A 19,114-nucleotide genomic window follows, 5' to 3' on the forward strand; every position below is an offset into this window, starting at 1 on the left:
TGTGCTTACATTTAAGATGCAAACTTGTATTTGAGTGTGCTCCGCTCCCGACAGTATATAGCACCAGAGCTATTTGGAAGATCTTGGAAGAGATGGGTTTGTAGTCTTATATATATATATATATTTTTTTTACTGTGTTTTTCTCACCCTGATGTTTATTAACATCTTCCCTGATGTCCAGTTACAAGGGATGGGCACATAAAAGTTTACATGGAAATACATTTCTCTGTAAGTGCTCTCTCCCTGTGATTCCTTTGCAGCTTTAAACCAAAACCAGTTCCATCCTGTTTCATCCTTTACCCCTCAGACTTGATAGAGAGGAGGGATATTTTGCTTTTGTCTGAAATCCACCTTGTCCTTTCCATTTTTCACTTTGGTTTGTTAGGTGATTCAGAGTAGTGTGACTAGAGCCCTGTTCGCTTCCAGGGAGAACATCCCAGCTCACCCTCAGGAGAGCAGGAGGCACAGCCCTCGCTCCTGCTTTTATTCCTGCTTTTCCCCCCCAAAACACACCGGCACATCCCAAAGTCTCCTTGCTGACCACTAGTGACTTGAAACACTGAAACAGGAGCTTAGAGTCAAGTCCGATGTTTTTCTTTTCTGCTTCACTCTACCTGTAGCCGGGTTCTCTGGATGTGGTTCAGTGCATTCGGGGACATGCTGGACATGAAGGATTTGCCCATTTGCTCAAAGAGCTGCCAGTGCCGGTGGCAGCCAGCAACGCTTGGGGCTGGTTGAGTTTTCCTCGGCAAAGAGCAAAAAGAGGGCAGATGGGAATATGGAGGGCATCTCGTTAGACTGAGCCAAGAAAGACGGAAGGGCTGAGCTGTGACGCTGATGCTGTGTCCCCGGGGCCAAGAGATGTGTGTGGCAGAGCGATCCACCTCCATCTTCTTGCTCCCACCCCATTTCTTAAGGATTTTGCCATGCTCTGTGAGTTCGGAGACACACCTGCAAGCCAGCCACCTTGCAAGGGCTTCATGTTGGACAGGAATTCTCTCAGGAGTTTGTCCTTTTTTGTCCAACTTAATTTGAACAGTGAGCTAACGAGGTGCTGTAATAATTGTTTCAAAGCAGTTTTGGAAGACAAGCTCTGTTTGTAATGGTTTTAGTTTTGCTGCACAGCCACCCCTTGACCTGACTTGTTTTTTCTACTTTAATTCTGTTCTTTGCCACAGCTGGAGTATGTAGGACAGAGCTTTGTCCTTAACCAAGGCATTTAAAACTGATGAGCAGTTTTGGAGTGCCTAACTTAACAGATATTGAGATCCCAGAATCAATAGATGGATTTTGGGCAAAGTCCTTGCTCTTTGTAGCAGATTCTGCTGGTTGGGTTTGGTTTGCAAAGGTTTGACGGGTTTGTTCTGCCTTTTCTAAGGGCCTTTGTCCTGCCTTTAAAAGACAAACGTACCAAACACTGCAGTAAAAACAGGCCCAACCCAGAATTATTTGTTTGGTTCCTTTCCCTGTTGGAGCTTTTACCTTCTGCAATGCAAACAATATGTTTGCAACATTAGAGATCTTAGCTTGAGGACAGGATGTTTTTTAAAAATGGTTTGATACCGTATCTGCTACTTAGCCAAAAAACAAACAAACAAAACCAACAAACAAATAAACAAAACCCCAAAACCCAAATTGCATGTTACTATGTGTGAACTGAGCTGAAGGACTGGTTCTTGTTTCTTCTCCTACCCCATCCCAGTAGGGCCTGTAGGCTGACATGGCGCCATCCTGGAGCTCCAGCAGGTCCCTGGGTAGTTTGGGAGGAAAATACAGGAGTGGAACTAAACCACCTGAAGGATTTCCTGACAGTACAACCAAAGCCACATTTAACCTTTGGTATGTCATCCTAACACACAACGTTTTAGGAGTGTTAATTATTATTGCAGGTACCCTAAGCAGCAAATGTGTACTGTCAGCTGTTGTGGAAACAAATCAAAAGGCTGTCCTTTCTGCAACCAGTGCAAAAGGAAATGTGTTTTCTGTTTAATTTCTACTTAAGAGGGAAATTATTTTGAAGAACTCATTTTTTTCTGTTGTTACATTTTATTTCCCTTCATCCTCCTTTCCCAGAATCTTTTGTTTATCTAAAGCCATTAAAATAATGGTAGCTGGGAAGGAAAGAGTAAGGCCAAGAATAGGTTCTGAGTGCATATTCTGAGATGCACTCCGCAAACCCTCCTGTTCTCTTCAACACTGAGTGTGTTATCCATTAATCGGACCTTTTGTAGATGGAGGGACCTCTCTGAAATGTCCAAGGTTGGTCAATATAGATGTGTGCCTCTGTATGTATCCATCAAAACTGTGACTTTCGTGATTATTATTAACATTTGGTCTTCTGTTATTATTTCACACTACTTCTCTCTAGCAATTCCTTCTAAAAGGCTTCTGTTGGGAACCATTAATGTTGGTGGGCTCAGCCGCTGCGTCCGCACAGTGCAGAGGAGTGGGAAGAGGGTTTGACTTTGCAGAAACACAGGGTTACCTCAAACCACAGAAATCAGGCTGTAAAAATGATTAATATCTCTCTTCTGTCATCCATAGATCTGACAGTTTTTGTATAACTTATGAATTAAACATCTGGGAGGTATATATGTATTTTTTTTCCCTTTAACAGTCACCAAAACTGAGGCAGATAAGCCACTGAATAATTTTCAGTCATCCAGTACTGGTGCAGCAAGTTCTGGGAGCAGATCCCTGGAATGTCTCTCTTAACAGAAATGGCAGAATTGCCATTAGCGTTAGTGAGATCAGGGTGGCACCCGGTGCTGCGCCTTAACCATGAGACTTTAACCTTCAACTCCATGCAGAACAGACAGGACCTTTACCGCAGAGGTCTCATTGGAAAGATCCTGACAAAGTAAACAGCATGACACTTAATTTATCTACCCCAGAAACATGAAGGGCTCAGTCGACCTGATGGGATCTGTGGTTCCAGGGAGTCTAGGTATTTAAAACCTGATGCTCAGTCTGCTAAGCCATCCCCTGCAGCTTTCCTTAGTGTGTAAGATATGAAAAAATCTCCTATCCCGCAAAACAGATATTAAATTGGATACTCTTTCACCCTGCCACGATAAGAAACGTGGCAGAGAGAGGCAGGAAAATGGAATGCTGCTTAGGAAGAAAATATATTTGAATCTAACATAAAAATTGGTGAGATAGGAGGATTTTCAGTGCTAGTAGCAATACCCTCCCTGATGAGTTGCTGAAAATTCAACTCTCCCTGTAGTTTTTGCACTGGATTGTGAATAAAAATGGTTGTGATTGATGAAGCGTTTGGTGTCTCACCGTAAGTTGGTCAAGAGGGACTTCTAAATCACCCAAATGAAATATTGCATTATCATGAACAGTAATATGTAACTGTTAAGTATGCCATTGCTTATCATAAGCTCAAGCTCCTTCGGAGCTCTGCCCGGCGAGAAATCTCTGTGAGCGCTGGAGCAGAGCGGCCTCCGCCGGGCCCGGCAGCACCGCGGGCTGGGCCTGGCCTGGCCCGGCCGGTACGGGGGTTTGGGAAGGACGGTTCTGCTGCGGCCCCGCAGGGACTGGGCAGCTCAGATGAGGCAACAGGGGCAGGGGGTGTCTTTGGGTTTTGTTTTTGGAGAGGCTGGAAGGAGGTGAAGGCGATATGCCTTTGTTTGCCGAAGGGCATGGGTCCATTAGGCAGATGTGGAAAGCCTCAGTGATAAATTACTCTCTCCTGTATGGGGCTTGTTAAATAGTTTTATTGCATATTGGGGTTTTTTGGCATAAAGTTTTTTACCAGTGCTGTGCATAGGATAGTTAATGTTTCATGGGAAACCAGCAAAATAGTATTAAAAAAAAAAAAAAGGTAATAATTTCTACTTTCTTTACTCACGCAAAGAGGCTGATGATGTTCCTATTTAAAAAAAGACATCTAGAGTAGAATGACCCACACCTCCTCCCACACCTCCTGTTGAAATCCCTGTTGTTCCCAATATGACTAAATGCCAACCCAGTTGGACTGAAGTTATCTGTGTCCAGAACTTTCTGCTAAGACCTGGCAGCTGTTTCTCAGAAAAGTACTAGAGAATTAGATGCTGCCTGGCTGTGTGAGGACACACACCACCAGCTAGCCAAGCAGCCTAAGGATTTTCCATGTTTTGGGGCTAAAATGTTGGAAATGGGCAGGGAGGTCACACTGGAGTTGGGCACTTTGCTTGGGAAGTACATGCACAACTTGATCTCAGGTTGGCCAAGCTATGAGTCTCCAAAAATGTCCCAAACTGGACTAAACTCTCTAGTTCCTCTGTAATGGACAAAAAAATGTATGCAACCCCCGCCATGAGGCAGGTGACGTGCTCAGGCAGTCATGGTTCATTTCTCTTCAGCTTCCTTGTCCCTGTCTGCTCGTTTTCCTGCTTCCTCAGCTGGCGATGTCTCCTCTCTATTCAAATCAGTGTCTTCCTCTATTCCTGCCATCGCTGGGGCTCAGAGAGGAGGAGGAGGAGGAAAGCAGTGGGTGAGGAATGGTGCCACCCACCTACCTCCTGCTGAAGTCTTTCACCTGCTTGTTTTCATGTCTGTGCTCCAACGCACTCGGTGGCTTCTCAAAGAATCGGTGATCAGCCGTGTTCCTGTCTCTGTTTTCAGGAGTATCTCAGAAGTTTTGGGTTAAGGTTTTTTCCAGGATTTGACCTGTGGGAGAATGCTCAGCAAGGAGGAGTTCAGTGAAAATTGTTAAGATTTGTCGAATTTCCTAGTAAGTGAAAACAAGGTAATTAAGATGGGACATGGTACACTGGGTGGTGTTAGTGGTCAACATCTATAGGATTTGACTGTATGTGTGCGCACACGTGCGCAGTGCTGGAAGGCTCTATACAAGTATGCATGTGTCAAATTTTAAAATACTAGTATTTTAATCAGTGTAGAGTTAGAGGAAAACCCTCCATGTGTGTCAGAGGCTTGGATCCTGTTGGAGTAAGGTAACATTCCACGGGGGGTGGAGGAAGATGGAGAAGCTCATCTCTTGCATTCTCATGGGATATGTGCCTTGCTGCTCGCTCCTGAGTGAGCCTGAAGTGCTTTGATTTGGCTCCACGATGCCTCCAAGGTGTGGAAGAAAATGCCTCCTGCTGGATTCATTGCATGGTCAGCTCAGAAGGTTGATCTTCAATGGTAGGGGAGAGGGAATTTGGTGGATGGTAGCAAAAGCTGCTGTGGAAACTTGCAGCTGCATGTGTTGGCTTTGCAGCGGGTGTTTTCGTGGTGACGCAGCGAGGCTCAGCAGCGCGGTGGCCTCTGTGTGGCCAAGGAGCCTCCATTTGACAGTGTGCAGTATTTACAGCACCTCGACCCCCCCCCCGCCGATAGTCATCTTAACTCATGCACCTAAACCGAAACAGTCATTAAACTTTTATCTGAATAGGAAAGCTGCACGTTTTCTTGACAGGATATATTCTGTGGCTACTAATTTATTACTGCAATTTAAGAAACAGACGTCTGTCTGACATGTGCCATGTAGTTCAGTAGGTCACTAGTGACATCATACTTAAAATCGTTATCTTTGCAAACTGTGCATTTTGGGTAAAGGCTTTTATTTATAGTCAGTCATTAAAATTGAGACCTGATATTTACTTTTCCTCTGATTAGGTTAAAGAATGGATATGAACAAAAAGTACCCTCCTGTTACCACCAAGCAGTCTACAAACTGTGCAATTCAGATGCAGCATTTTAAAAGGAATTATGTTAAACCATTATGGGCTTAAAGGGTATGTTTTAGTTAATAGATTTGTTTTTTCACTGCTAAAACTGGGTTCAATACTGATTCATGTCACAAGGGGTATATTTTATTTCTTCCTGGTCCCTTATAGGTTCTTATCCTCATCATGAAGCAGGTAAAGCCTGTGATCTGTGCTGGAAGTGTCAGGTTTGCAGAGAAGAGCTGCGTCACCAAGATTGTGACAGTTTTGAAGGGGTTGGTGGGTTGCTTCTATTGGTCTGAGGTTACAGGAGCAGGAGGACCGAGGCGGTCCACATTCATTTTGCTGGGCCAGATTCCAAATCATCCTGTTGATGGTGTTTCACCCAAGGCAGGGGCTGCTAACGAAGTCAGGTGCCTCTCCATAGAGCAAGAGCTGCCGTAAGCCACATAGAAGGTCCCCCAAGAATGCACTAAGCTGCATAGGATGTTATCACCAAATCACCTATGATCTGCTGAGCCATAAAACCTTCTGGCCATGTCTTACAGGGCAACACAGACCTGAAGAGCCAGGGACAACAGCTCTCTTTGAGGATCAAGTTCTTGGGGTGTCCATGAACTCTTCTCTCCCATTCTCCCAGCCCCACCTCCTGCTGTCTTATCTCTCATGTCAAATGTCCCTACGTCAGCCACACTGGATATAGTACTCTGTGAGTGCCTAAAAACAGTGAACATGAGTGCTGATAACTTTTCCACACCCGGTTTCTCTGTGGAAGTACCAAAGTGCCACGAGGTTGCCCCCAGCCCAGGGGCTTGTGGCTGGACTGCAGAATACTGCTCCTCCTCAGGAAGGTTCTTGAGGGGACAGCATTGAGTGGCTGTTCAATAACTGCAATGAAAATGATTTTTGACCGAAAATTATATATGACCAGTTGGCTGAACTGCACACTATACTTTCTTAATATTAGATAGGGCTGGGTTGTTGTTTTCCCCGAGATCTTACTGCTAAGATCACTGGCCCATTTCAATTTTTATTGAAACAAATAAACCCAATAAAAACACTTATGCTGAGAGCTGAAGCGCCACAATAAAAAAAAAAAAAAATTACTCTGTACTGAATTTATTGATTTATTTATTTACTCCAACTGGAAAATTGAGTATTGTGTTAATGTATTTTATAAGAATCACAGTGCTCGATGAAATGGCTAATTTATTTTAGCGTATACATAAATAGCTAGCAATTTTCAGTGAGACAGGCTAATGAAAATGATGCTATGAAATTGTCTATACTATGAGGAGTGATGGAGTCAAGTTATTATTGGCTGAGTGCTACGACGTAGTGAACTGGCCATCATGTCTTTGAACTTTTGAACTGCTACTTGGTCGTGTGATTTATTGATTTTGATATCAGTGTGTTAACTTTTTTTTTGATGGAGGGGCTGCACACGCGGCACAGATGAGTAACGCGCTGTGTAATTTCATATATGTTTAAGTTAAACAAGATGGTTGAAAAATTTAAAGTGTGTTAACAGAGCAGGCTTACGCCATGCAGAAAGGCAGAGGGAGATGCTTGTAGGTACCATTAGATGTCAACACTGATGTTCTGATTGCTGCGGATTAGCCGAGTACGAGCAAATTTGGCAGGGTAAGTGTGCATCATATTTGTCAGAGAAAACGTTGCCTTTGTTCTAAATTCAGCGCGTGATCTCACAGCAACTTTGTTCGCCTATCTACCTTAAGCCTCTCCTCGCGGCGTATCTTATCACCCGGTGCCTGGTACAGGCAGAGAGCATCAGCGATCTCTTTTGTCAGCCCTTTCCAGAGGAGCGCTCCATTTTGCCGGCCGTTGCACGGCACAGGATGCTCAGTGGTGGTGCAAACAGTCCGACAGCTCGGGTTGGGCTGTAGCACCAGGCAGCTGCCCCGACCCGCCGTCACCAAGACGCGCAAACTTGTTTCATGTTATAGCCGTAATTCCCTGGCAGGCTGGCTGCTAGCGCCGAGGCTCGGCACGCAGCGCTCGCCAGCAGCTGCCTCGTCGCTCCGTGCGAGATGCTACACTTGTTGTTCTTGGTAATTTGCTTAGGACGTGGAATCGAGGTATTAAAATCATATTGTTTGACTTAAGAGTGTTTTTTCCTACTGCAGAACTTTTCTCTCAACTGTGCTGGTAGGGGAACCTTTGCATGGCGACTGCTCTGAGCTCTGTTTCTGATTAAACCGAATAATTTGACACCTGCATTTTACAATTTGCTTAAAGTGCTTTATCCTGTAAAACTAGCGATTTCAAAGCTTTAAAGCCGGCAGACTTGCAGGGGTTTGCACAACTTAGCTCATCCCACCAGTTTGCTGTGATTGTGTAAAACGCAACTGGACTTTTCTAATCTACTTGCTCCCTGCTTTCTAAATTGCAATTTTAATGCCTGTCTTCCCCATCCCCACTCACCCCCTCGTTCTGCTGTGGGTCTCGGAAATGCATCTGGGCATTATTGTATTTTTTTTTCCCAGTGATTAAACTGACATGTCTTTATTTGGATGTTAGATGCACTCCCCCTCCCTCTGTGATCCAAAACATTTTCAGCAGCCTTGCATTGAGAAATTGGGAAGCTGGTACCACTTGCCTCTCCCCCCTCACCCCCCGTTCTTTTTTATTATTTTTTTAAATTTTATTTTATTTTTAATAAGCTGGCCTGTTTAACTCGGAAAACAAAACTAGTGGGAAAGACTAAAAACAGGACTGACACCAACACTATTAGTTGAAAAAAAAAAATTTCCATTTCATTGCAACTATGTTATTGTTTACTTTGCCATACACATCCTAATATGGTTACCTCCCTGTCAAAGCGGCCGAGCCGGGCTGAGGGGCCCCCTCGGGGAGACGCTTCCAACTGCTGCTCAGACAATAAGAAACAAACGGCGCAACTCCACAAAAGGGCTGCCCGGAAAATAAGTGTCAAATAAATCCAGCCGAACTCTTCCTTCCCGGCACCCGGCCCCCCCCGTATGTAACCTGCGCGCTGCCCGGCGGGGCTGGGGGGCGGCGGGGCGCGATCGTCTCCGTGGCTCTGCCCGCGGATCATCCCGCGAGTGGGGAAGGGGAAGGGCTGGGGGGGTTGGAGGGTGTTGCGGCGCGGAGGGGCCCCCGCGGCGGGACGGCTCCGCGGCCGCGCAGCGCCAGGTGCCCCCCGGGCCGCCCCGCTGCGCGGCGGCGGCGGCTCCCGCGGCGGTGCCGGTTTGTTATCTGCAGCGCCAGAACAAAGGTAGGTTGTTCAACTCCGCGCTCCGGGGGAGGGACGAGTTATTTTTGGAGGGTTGTCTTCCCAGTGCATGACTGGTTGACCTAAAAGGAGAAGGGGAGAAAAAAAAAAAAACATAAAAAAAAAAATGAAGCCACCGAAGCCCTCGGTGGAGTCGCGGAATGAGCGGGCGCGCAGGGGAGCAGCTTTATGGAGCGTAGTTTTATTTTTATGCAACTTAAAGAAGCCGGATCCCCCTCCCCCGCTTCCCTCCTCCCCCCCGTAAAATGCCCAGCTATTCCGAGAAAATTTGCGTTGCTAAAATACTTTAATCTGTGTACTCTATTTTATTCTTTTAAATATTGATTTTTTTTTCATTTGTGATTTTCTGTGCGCATATTCCTTAGCAGCTATGAATTTCTGTGACTTCTAAATAAGGTTTTCTAGGGATGAAAAACGTGAAGGGTATTTTTACACGAGGATTTCAACTTTTTGGTTGACATAATCTGAAGGTACCGCAGCCTTTTCTGCGACTGTCCAAGTGCTTTCATGCCCTGTGAGGAGTTAGCACGTTTCTTAAACCATGCCTTTATGTCTTTTTTTTTTTTTCCTTTTTGAAGCTTATACGTTATTCAGCTTCAGTGGATGCCTCTTTTTTTTTTTTTCTTGTGAACTGGAACGCTCTTAGGTTTTGCTGTGCTTTTCGGTTTGTTTTGAAAACATAGGAAAATATTAATACAGAGCAGTAAGATAGAAACACTGATGTGTCTTCGGTTCAGGGGAGTCGGCAAACCTGTCCACTTCTGTGTCAGGAAGTACAGAGAGCAAATCCATAATTCAGTGCAAGAGCAAATGAATTCATGGTGGTAGATACGGTGGGTATTATGTAACTTAATAAGAAATACATTTTTGATCGTAGGAGCGGACACTGCGCTTGTAGATATAAATATCACATCTAGGTAAGTCTGTGGAAGGGCACTTTTCTTCCAGCATGTATTACACAGTGCTGTCTTCAATCCTGAATTCTTATAGGGTTTGGAAGGGAAGCAGCATTTTCCTAAATTGAGTATCACTAAAATAATATCTTTTAAATACCTGTTGTGTACTGGTTGCTCAACTGGCTCTTCGTGTTCCTGACTCTGCTGCCTGCCTTCCCCGCTTATTATGGGATCTCTAGATTATTATTTTTAGGAAGTCTTAGCTCCAGAGCAAACCTGGATGGCTAAGCTTTTCTTTCCTCCTTTTTTTTTTTTCAAAAAAAAAAAAAATATATATATATATATATACTTTATTAAAATATTATTTCTTATATTTTCCTGGAGATTTCTTTTTCCCTGCCTTTTTATTTATTTTTCTGTTGATCTGTGCAGCCTGACCTGTGATAATTAGAAGCTCTTTTTAAAATGTAAGACCAAGTCAGATGACGTTAAATAAACTTTCGTGCCCCCCAAACTTTTATGCTATAATACTGGGATTTATTTTTCTTGAAAACATTTGTTGCAACTCAGTAGTGATAAACACAAATAGATGTGTTTTGTAAAATCTAAGTGTATCTTTTTAAACACATTTCTAGTTTTTGCTTTTCGGGCCATGTAGGGGATGATAGGAATTAGTAGCCTTTAATTAGACGTGGAGATATTCACATTTTACAGGGATTTATGTTAGAACATGGAATGGCGGGTGGCTTGTTTCCTCATTATGAATACTCCCTGCACATAATGAGGTTCATCATTAGTTGATGGAGTGAATTTGCCCTAGCTCTACCTTGAAAGGCACATAATTTACATACTACTTCAGAGCTTAGGCTTTAATGGATTCCTCGATGAATAAAATGAAAAGCTACTTTCTTTAAATTTTTGAACAGTGTTTTGATAATACGGATTTAATAAGACATTCAATTTCCTTGTTAAGTATATTTGAAAGTGCATTCCCAATTTTAGCACAAAATATACTTGCCCATATCAGTTCCTATCATATTGGGTAACACATAACCAAACACATCAGCGTAAACATTTTGGGGGATGGAGAGGGATTATTTTACTCGGTGTGTGCAAGGTGGCTCTGGGCTCCTCTGGCCTGGTACCGTCACGGTTCCTGCCAACCCCGTGTGCTGGAACTCACCTGTACTGTAATGATACCACGGAGCAGGTTTGCTCCCCTGGTACAGCTCACTCTGCCCGAGGAGTGTCTTAACTTGTATATTTACTGTATGTACTTGCAGTGCTGGATCTTTAGAAATGTGTTGATGGCTGACAGTGACAGACCCACCGGTCCCACCTCTCTATTTATTTAAATGAGACGAGAACAGCAAAAACTTCTCCGGTACAGTTCTACCTCTGAAGCTGCTGCGTAGATACGATTAGAGTAAATTGAATTGTAGGCTGCCTGATGTGTTATCATGTCATCAGCTTACTCCAGCCCTGGTCTGCAGGCTGGAGTTAGCAAGATCTTCTCCTTCTTCCTCCCTTCTCGCCCTCTCTGTGCGCGGGTGACGTCCCGTGCGCGGGCAGGCCGGGCATGGCCAGCGCCTCCCTGACACTTGCCAGTGCGGCAGAGGAGCCAGAGAGGCAAAAAATACGAAGCGAAGGCTTGTCTTGATAGAATGTTTTACTACCTGAATACGACGAGCGTGTATTAACATTAATAGAATAGTCTGTGTCATTCTTTTTTTAGGCAATTTACCTCTGCTGCAGACCTGTCTGCTTCAAAATCTTTCTCTGTTCTAAAACATATATTTGTTTAGGGAGTTTTCATTGAAGTGTACATGACAATTACAGCTGTTCATTAACAAAATTGGGTATTTGTTTTAAACTTTAACCAATCACTTTGATATGCTAATTATGGTGTAATTTAATTTGAGCCCTGTAATGATGATGCCGTTATTATGGACATAAATGATGCAGTTAAGCTGAGAGTAATCTCATTTGCATACTGTACATGCCAGTAAATTAAGCCCTTTCTTCGACTGCTTCAGCTTTAATTTTCCACTTCTTTTCACACAGCGCCTTTTCAGCCAGTCTCTTATAAGCCCACTTTGTAATAGTGCTGATGACTGTTTGATGTGGAGAGTTGCTGCACCACAATAATGCAAGACACAAGATGTAACATTTAAAGGATTCATTATCTTACTGAGTGTTGCTTTCAGAAGCCAGGATTAACAAGGGTGAAAGTGTCCTCTCCATGGAATGGTACAGGTCTTCCCAGAAACAAACGCAAACTTTATTTTTCCCCCTTTTTCTTGGTGTACCCTAACACTGGAAGGGGTTCAGTAAGGCCGTACGGTGTTTTTCAGGACTAAGCCAGAACACTGTCAGACCCCTACAGTACAACACGGAGGGGTTGACCTTCTCTGTAGGATATTTTCTGATGCTCCACTGTTGCAGACAAATTAGCGGATACGGTACCAGATTATTTTTCAGATTGGGTATATGGGCTCTAAATCTACCTACATGATGTACAGTGATGCAGAATTAAGGTCTGCGTTATTGTTTTTTTCATTCTGTTTAATCCCTGATTTCTCCTTTTGTATCCCCTGCATGAGCCAAACTTAAAATCAGATTAATTTGAATTTAAATTTAAAGAAACAGCATTCGTGCCTTGTTAAGCCTGCCAATACTAGTGAAAACCTGGGTTTCAAAAGTATAAATTCACCAACACCAAGCGAAAATGAACTGCGCAAGTGCTGACTTAAACGGTTAATCTTTTCCAATTTACCATGTTGTCATTGAGCTGAAGTATTCTCATAACACTGTGGCATACAAAGAAATCATGTGAAATAAACAGGGCTCTTTTTATAGCTGCTTACTATTATGGTTAGATATTTTCATAGTTTAATACCTCTGGAAGTAAAGCTCGTCTCAAGTTTTTAACAGCAGTTGGCCTCTGAGAAAGCCATTGTTGTGTGGGTAACCAAGTTAACTAAAGATCATTATTAAAACCTTGCAATCCTTTCCTTACGCAGGGTCCCATGACCAAAAATAGCTCGTGCAGTTGCCCACAAACATGCAAGTTAATAACTTCCTGGGTGAATAGTGTAAAAACTGCCGATTTCCAAAGCACGCCCGTCAGCCCTGCCTCCACCCCTTCACGGTACGCAGCAAACAAATGGGAGGGTCCGCTGTTTACCAACTGTCCGGCATTTAACGAGACATCAGTTTTTATGGTTCTCGCCTACACTTGGTCTCAGTTCTGCATTTCTCAGATGCTGTTTTGTTTTCCAGCAGCCGTTCCGCGGTAGCCTGGCCGTGCACACGTGCTGGCTGTGGCCGTGCTGCAGGGAAGCGCTGCCTGGTTGGCAGTCGAGCTGCCCCGCTGAATTTGTACCCCCGTTTCTGGGTCAAAAACACGTTAATCATTCCCATACTGCTCTGGCCACCAACTATGCTGGCCTGAAGGATTTCAATTCTACACCTGGCCAGTGCGAGGAAGAGCATCTGTGGAGACAGGTACAAGCACAGAGCACAGCATGGCTCTTGGCTTTCATAGAGTCTTGCTCTTTACCCACACACAAGAGTTGAGATGGTGACATACGCCAAACAGTTCTTCAGGGTGGACTACATCAGAGTGTGATGTCAGATCTTGGGGTCCACCTCTGAAGCAAATTGTGTCTGGAAAAGGAAAGGCTTCTCCGGTTCCTTCTCTGAGTCTGTGGGCCTAGACATGGGGTTGATACGTGGTTGCACATGGAAGACAAAACCCAGCAGCCGTTCCCGTGCCTTTTGTGCCCATAGCCTGGAGCTGCTCAGGTTGCTGATGAAAGCAGGTATGAGCTGACTCCACCCAAGGGCACAGGGAGAGAAAGGGTTTCTCACAACAGGGCAATGCAGACCAAGCTCTCCCCAGGAACTCCACAAGGTCAGAAATACTCTAGTATAATGCTAGAAAATTTCAACCTTTAAAGAGAATTCTTCACTTCATCTATTTTAGCAGTACTCCTATGGTTCATCCCTTTCTTTTTCTTCTAAAGATAATGTATGTGTTGTGTTTTAGGATGTCGCAGGCCACAAAGGAGGTGCTGTGTCTTCAGCTTTTGCAGGAATGAGTATGCTGAGCATCTTTCTGGGGTCATGGAGGGATTTCTGTCCCAGGCAGACAGATGACAGTAGGATGGACTGAGAGGTGGGGAGGATAATTTATTTTGGTGCTTTTTAGTGTTTCATGGATGTAATGGTGATACGGTGTGCTGTGCAGAAACTTTAGTGTTGATCTTGGGAGATAAAAGTATTTCTTCCAAAGCAGTTTCAATACCTTGCCCTCGAAGATGCTGTGTTGTAAGAGTTGTCTTCACAAAGGAGGTTTCAGGCATGCTTTTTCATATCCTCCTTGTCCTAATGAAACACATATCCTTCCTCCCCTCACAGGAACTTTTGAGTTTATTCTGGATAAAGAAACTCATTTATGAAGAAGATTTTCCCTGTATCGTTCCCTCTTCTTTAATCTGATCCTGTATTGCAATTTTCAGGAAGTTTCTCCTTCCACACTTGCCAACATACAAACCTTTTCAACCCAATCGGATAGGAAATTAAAAGCTATACCCGTTCAGGTGATGTACTGCGCAGCCATGTTTGAGCATTTCTTGGCTTTAGAGAAGCTTTTCACCTTGGGTAATTGTAGCTCTCTGCAGAAACTTATTTTGGGGAGTTTTGAGCTTCATGGGAGATGGATTTCTCCTTTTAGAGCTTTGTTTACAAACAGCTTTGTTCTTTCTCTTTTCCAGCAAAACAAGTGTTTCTTCATAGAAATACTTGTGGTTGAGAGCAAAGCCACGGAACCTCTTTCTAGAATTATAACTACAACAGATTAAAGAGTAATTTATCATATGCTAATATACTTACCCCATCAAAGTCATGGGTGTCAAGACATAGAAACAAAAATAGACCTCTGATCTCTATCTCTGTAATGCTTTTCAGCATAGAGTCTCTTATTGGTATCCAGAGAAAAAAACTCTAGGAATTTGTACTTGTATTTACCAATAGCTGAGAACAGTTGTCTGTCATTGAAATTACCTATGTGCCAATTTGTTGCCCTTCCAAGTCTGACTAAACCAAATTGACTGAAAGTTTCGGAGTGTGAAGATTCCCTGTTCCCGTGCTTGTCAGTTTGTTCCTGTTTGTAAACGCATCTTTTCATGTCTGTAGATGGTGGACGGGTATATGTGATAAGAAGCCCTGGGAAGCACCCACAGACGCTTTGCTTTTCCAGCACCAGAGACCCTCCTGGCAGTTCCCAGTGGCAGGCGGCTGCCTCGAGCATCCTGCAGAGGGGATGTTTTGGAGGTCTGGGTGAGTCTGCCTGTTGCCACTGGTCCTGAGCATACACAAAATAAAATAGCACAAGTCAAACAGCTGTTAGGGTTTCGTTAATCTGTAAGTCTTTAGTTTTTTTGGCTGCACATATCCTCTTCCAGCAGCAGTTTTTCCTGTGACTGGAGAATATGAATGTCTGTCTAAACTGGCTGAGCGGACAAAGCAATGTGATGAAATAGCATTGCACAAACATGCTTCGAGCAGATGAGTGAAGTCTATCAAGCAAAGCCATCAGTAAAAGGACTGGGGATAAATTGCATTGTCAGCCCCTTCCCTTGCTCCTGTTGTCCCTGTGCCACCTGGGGACTACATGAAGCAGCAGCGTTGGTGTGCACATGTGCTGGGCTCTTCCCCGTGACCTACACCTGCTTCAGGTGCAAGTCTTCTGCCCTGGTTGTGTAGAATTTGGCTTCATATTGGCTTCTTCTCCAAATAAAACACCCTGAGGATGGCCTTTCAAAAGACCATGTTATTGTTCCAAAGAGCAGGGATACAGCATGCAGAGGCCAGCCGTGAGCAAGGAGGGTTTCTTGATGTAGCTCCTACAAAGTGAATGCTTGGTGGCCAAGGCCAGAGCTCTCAGGGATGGGACAACCAGCCTTGTCCTCTTCGCACAGATGCCTGTGCAAGAGGGAGCGACCTGGAGGCGGTCTGCCAGCCTTGGACTCTGGGAGGAATGGGAATGCTATGTATGAAAAGCGTCCTAGGCTTCACGCTGAAGTAAGGCTCGCAGTGTATCTTTAGCAAAGCTTAGGGACCCGTAGTTCAGCTCTTCCAGCTGTGGGATGTTTCTTGTGTTCATTGGCATCTTATTTGCAAAGACAAGATTGAGTCTGGGTAGATGCGCTACAGGCTGGCTGAAGGAAGCCAGTGTGAAGGAATGAGCAGTCGTTCCCAGCACATGGGGAGCTTTACATTGCTTTTACAATGAAACAAATATAAAAAGGAAGAATGAAATTATAATAAGCTAAGTTGGTGCCAAATGTATGGGAATCCATGTGTGTGCAGTAAAGGGAAACGCAGCTCCTGTAGTTTTCCCTTGGAAAATGACTCATTCTGTATTTAGAACCCATGTGCAGGATGACCGTATAAATGTGGTTAAACAGCATAGGATTCTGATCAAAGGGGCAATTACGGGTAATAAAATAGGAAATATAATTATTGCTACCATTTCAGATCTTATAGCTAGGGAGAATCTTAGCAGCTAGAACGGAGAGAAAGCCTTAACATGAAGAGCAGGAGAAAACCCCCAGATTTCAGCTTGTTGGGCTCTATAGAAAAAGAGACTTGAAAAGTAAAGATACATTTCCTAGAATCTCTGAATTCCAAAATAATAATAAGAAGGGTTGTGAACAGCCTAATTGTTTTCTGAGCTGAATCCCAGCAGAAACTGAATTACCACCTTCTGCACAGGAAAATTTACCAAAGTCGGAGCTGTAGCTGGGTTATTTTCACCAAATGTCCAGCACATATGCTGCGCTTGCTTTTATTGTTCACTGTTATGGTGTCATGTCTCGCTAGATTGTGCTTTGCTACACACCTCCACCCCCTAACAAACTGGCCCTATATATGCATGTAGGCAGAATATAGGGAGTTAAACTATGTGACAGTGAACTTCTGGGTTTTTTTTATATGCTTGACAAGTGTTTTTTTAACATGGTATAAATACATTGTACGGTAGAACTGAAGTGTTTGAGGGGTGGCTTTTGCTTCCAAAAGAAACGTGTGTATTTTGGCTTTGTATTCCTTTGTGTTTCTGCCCCCTCCCCCACCCCCCCAAGAAATATTTAATATTTTAACAACACCTATGTTTAGATAATACAGGTTTGGACAGTATTCTGCTCTGTATGTTGTAGAGTTCCTACCGACACGCCTGGACAAACCTCACCACCTAAGCCCCTCAGGCTGGATTCTGGCGTTCGGTGTCCTCAGAGGGAGGGATTGTAGCTGTTAATCCTGTAATAGTCGGATTCTTCAAGGTACCATCTTCTGTCCTCCCACGGGTAGATCCTGGGGTTTACCTGACAGTGTGAATGTTTCTCTTCAAAGGCAACATAAACCCTTCTGCAGGCTCTGCTCATCTTCGCTTCCCCTCGCTGGGTCTTGCCCAGGTGCTTATCTTCTTCCTCGACGTTTTTGCCATAGCTGCTTTCCTCCTTTCCCGTTCCTTGGAGAAAATACTGTATTTGTAAGGGTTTGTCCCTCCTGAGCCTGTTCCCTACAGCCTGCCTCTCCGGAGGAAGGGCAAAGGCAGCTGGATTGATCCCATCATTCTTCAAGATTGTGAGGTTACCCATTCCATTTGCTTGCAGAATCCCAGTGCCTATTTAGAGTCAGACACCTAAACATTCCACTATAATAATTAATATTAATAATAATAATCATCATCATATCGTCTTGTGGCTGAGTTTCCCGGAGGAATGAGAATGTCAGTGGGCATTGGCTCTCACCTGCTTTGGTAAGGCATTGTGTTTTCAGTGGGTGTTTCTAAGCTCCGGGTACTTGGGCTGCAAATAGCTTCCCCAAACTGTTCCCTTCCCATGGGCAGGTGGGTGGCTCAGAGGCATGGCAAGGGACACGGGTGCCTTATCCCAGCTCCCTCTTGGCTTTTCCAGTTATCTTCGCTAGGTCAGTTGGAACCAGTTGATGTTTTAATACACACTTGGCTCCATCACACCCATCCACGTGTTAAACTCTGCGATGAATGGGGGATGGCTTTAGCCTCCCTGCTCCCTACAAGCTCTGGTGGCAACAGCTCATCTATTTTACAGAACTGTTTTAAGCCCTAATTAACTCATGGTTGTGAGGCACTTGGTATCCCTCAAGATACACGGGCCCTGAGAAATGTTGTGAGCTTCTGTTTTCCACCTGCAGGGCAGAGCGCTCCTGCCCAGTGCAGCCCGAGCTCCGACCGCGTTTCCACACAGCATCGCACCTGGAGGCTGCGGGCTCGGTAACGCACTCAGGTGAACTCCGCTCGCACCAGAGGCTTTGATAACATTAGAACTCCTCCTCCAGAAAACTGCAGGGAAAAGCATTTCGTTTCATTAGTATTTGGGGTGGAAATACGCTGTAAATTAATCCTCTTTGGAAAGAGATTAAGAAATGTTCTCTCCTCCTCCCTCCTCATGTAAGAGTAGGTAGTGTTTATTCTTTCTTTATTAACTACAGACGTCAGAGAAAAAGGACTGTTGCCCTTTGATTTTATTTACAAGGCAAAAGTGAAAACTTGTTTGATCATATCATGGCTGTTTAGCTTCAGTGTAAGAGTAGAAGGGAACCTGTTTCCAGGCCCTATCATGTCTAAATATAATTTTTCTTCTATTTAGTTATCTCTGAATTTTAAATGCAACATCCTTGGCCTTACGTATATGTCAGGTTGAGTGAAATTGCTTCATGCTCTGCTTACGGAAATAAGCTATTTAAAATAAAATTGTCTCTGAGAACTAAGGAATTTTTGTGGCTGTCGACTTTCGAGTCCTGATTTTCACAGAAATGATCCATTATGGATCGAAAGCTGTTCTGAAAACTTGTTTTTACTTTTCAGTGAGGCAAGAGGAGGTCTGGGGTTTGATAGACTCTTGTTAACAGTCATGTTCTTGGGCAAGACAGATTATTTTTTTTCTTGTTTCTTGCAGACCTCTCCTAATAAGGTAAAACTTGCTAGAAACAGAGGATTACTCACTTGAGTTTTACTGCGTGCAGCCAACATGCTCACCTGAGCCATCCATGCTCAAAATTGCCTACAACGTTCAGTTGGAAAAGCAAAGACCTCCAGCAGCCGTCTGCCCCTGCTGCAGTGATGCCAGTTGTGAAAAAACTCAGGGATCTCTTTGAAAATGTTATTTGTTAACAAGATAAATGAGTAGTTTTTAGCTGCCCAACAACTTCTGCTAGTACAGGGCGTCAGT

At 44.1% G+C, this 19,114-nt stretch overlaps 1 protein-coding gene across 29 annotated transcripts in view; it reads left to right on the top strand.

The window, feature by feature from the left end:
* The window catches only part of FOXP1 (forkhead box P1), a 383,604-nt gene that overhangs the window by 177,042 nt on the left and 187,448 nt on the right, over nucleotides 1-19,114 (top strand). For 2 of the 29 annotated variants that reach the window (XM_065075389.1, XM_065075390.1), the window contains exon 1: nucleotides 7,850-8,663. The exons of 20 other annotated variants lie outside the window; for them this stretch is intronic. The gene's annotated coding sequence lies outside the window, so the exon portion shown is untranslated. Of the gene's footprint in view, nucleotides 1-4,750; nucleotides 7,763-7,847; nucleotides 8,664-8,788; nucleotides 8,923-17,059; nucleotides 17,183-19,114 lie in introns of those variants that run through there. 7 more of the 29 variants (XM_065075377.1, XM_065075388.1, XM_065075394.1 and 4 more) reach the window with 7 other exon arrangements.

The sequence above is a fragment of the Columba livia genome, chromosome 10, assembly GCF_036013475.1.
Source record: "Columba livia isolate bColLiv1 breed racing homer chromosome 10, bColLiv1.pat.W.v2, whole genome shotgun sequence".
NCBI classification, from domain to species: Eukaryota; Metazoa; Chordata; class Aves; order Columbiformes; family Columbidae; genus Columba; species Columba livia.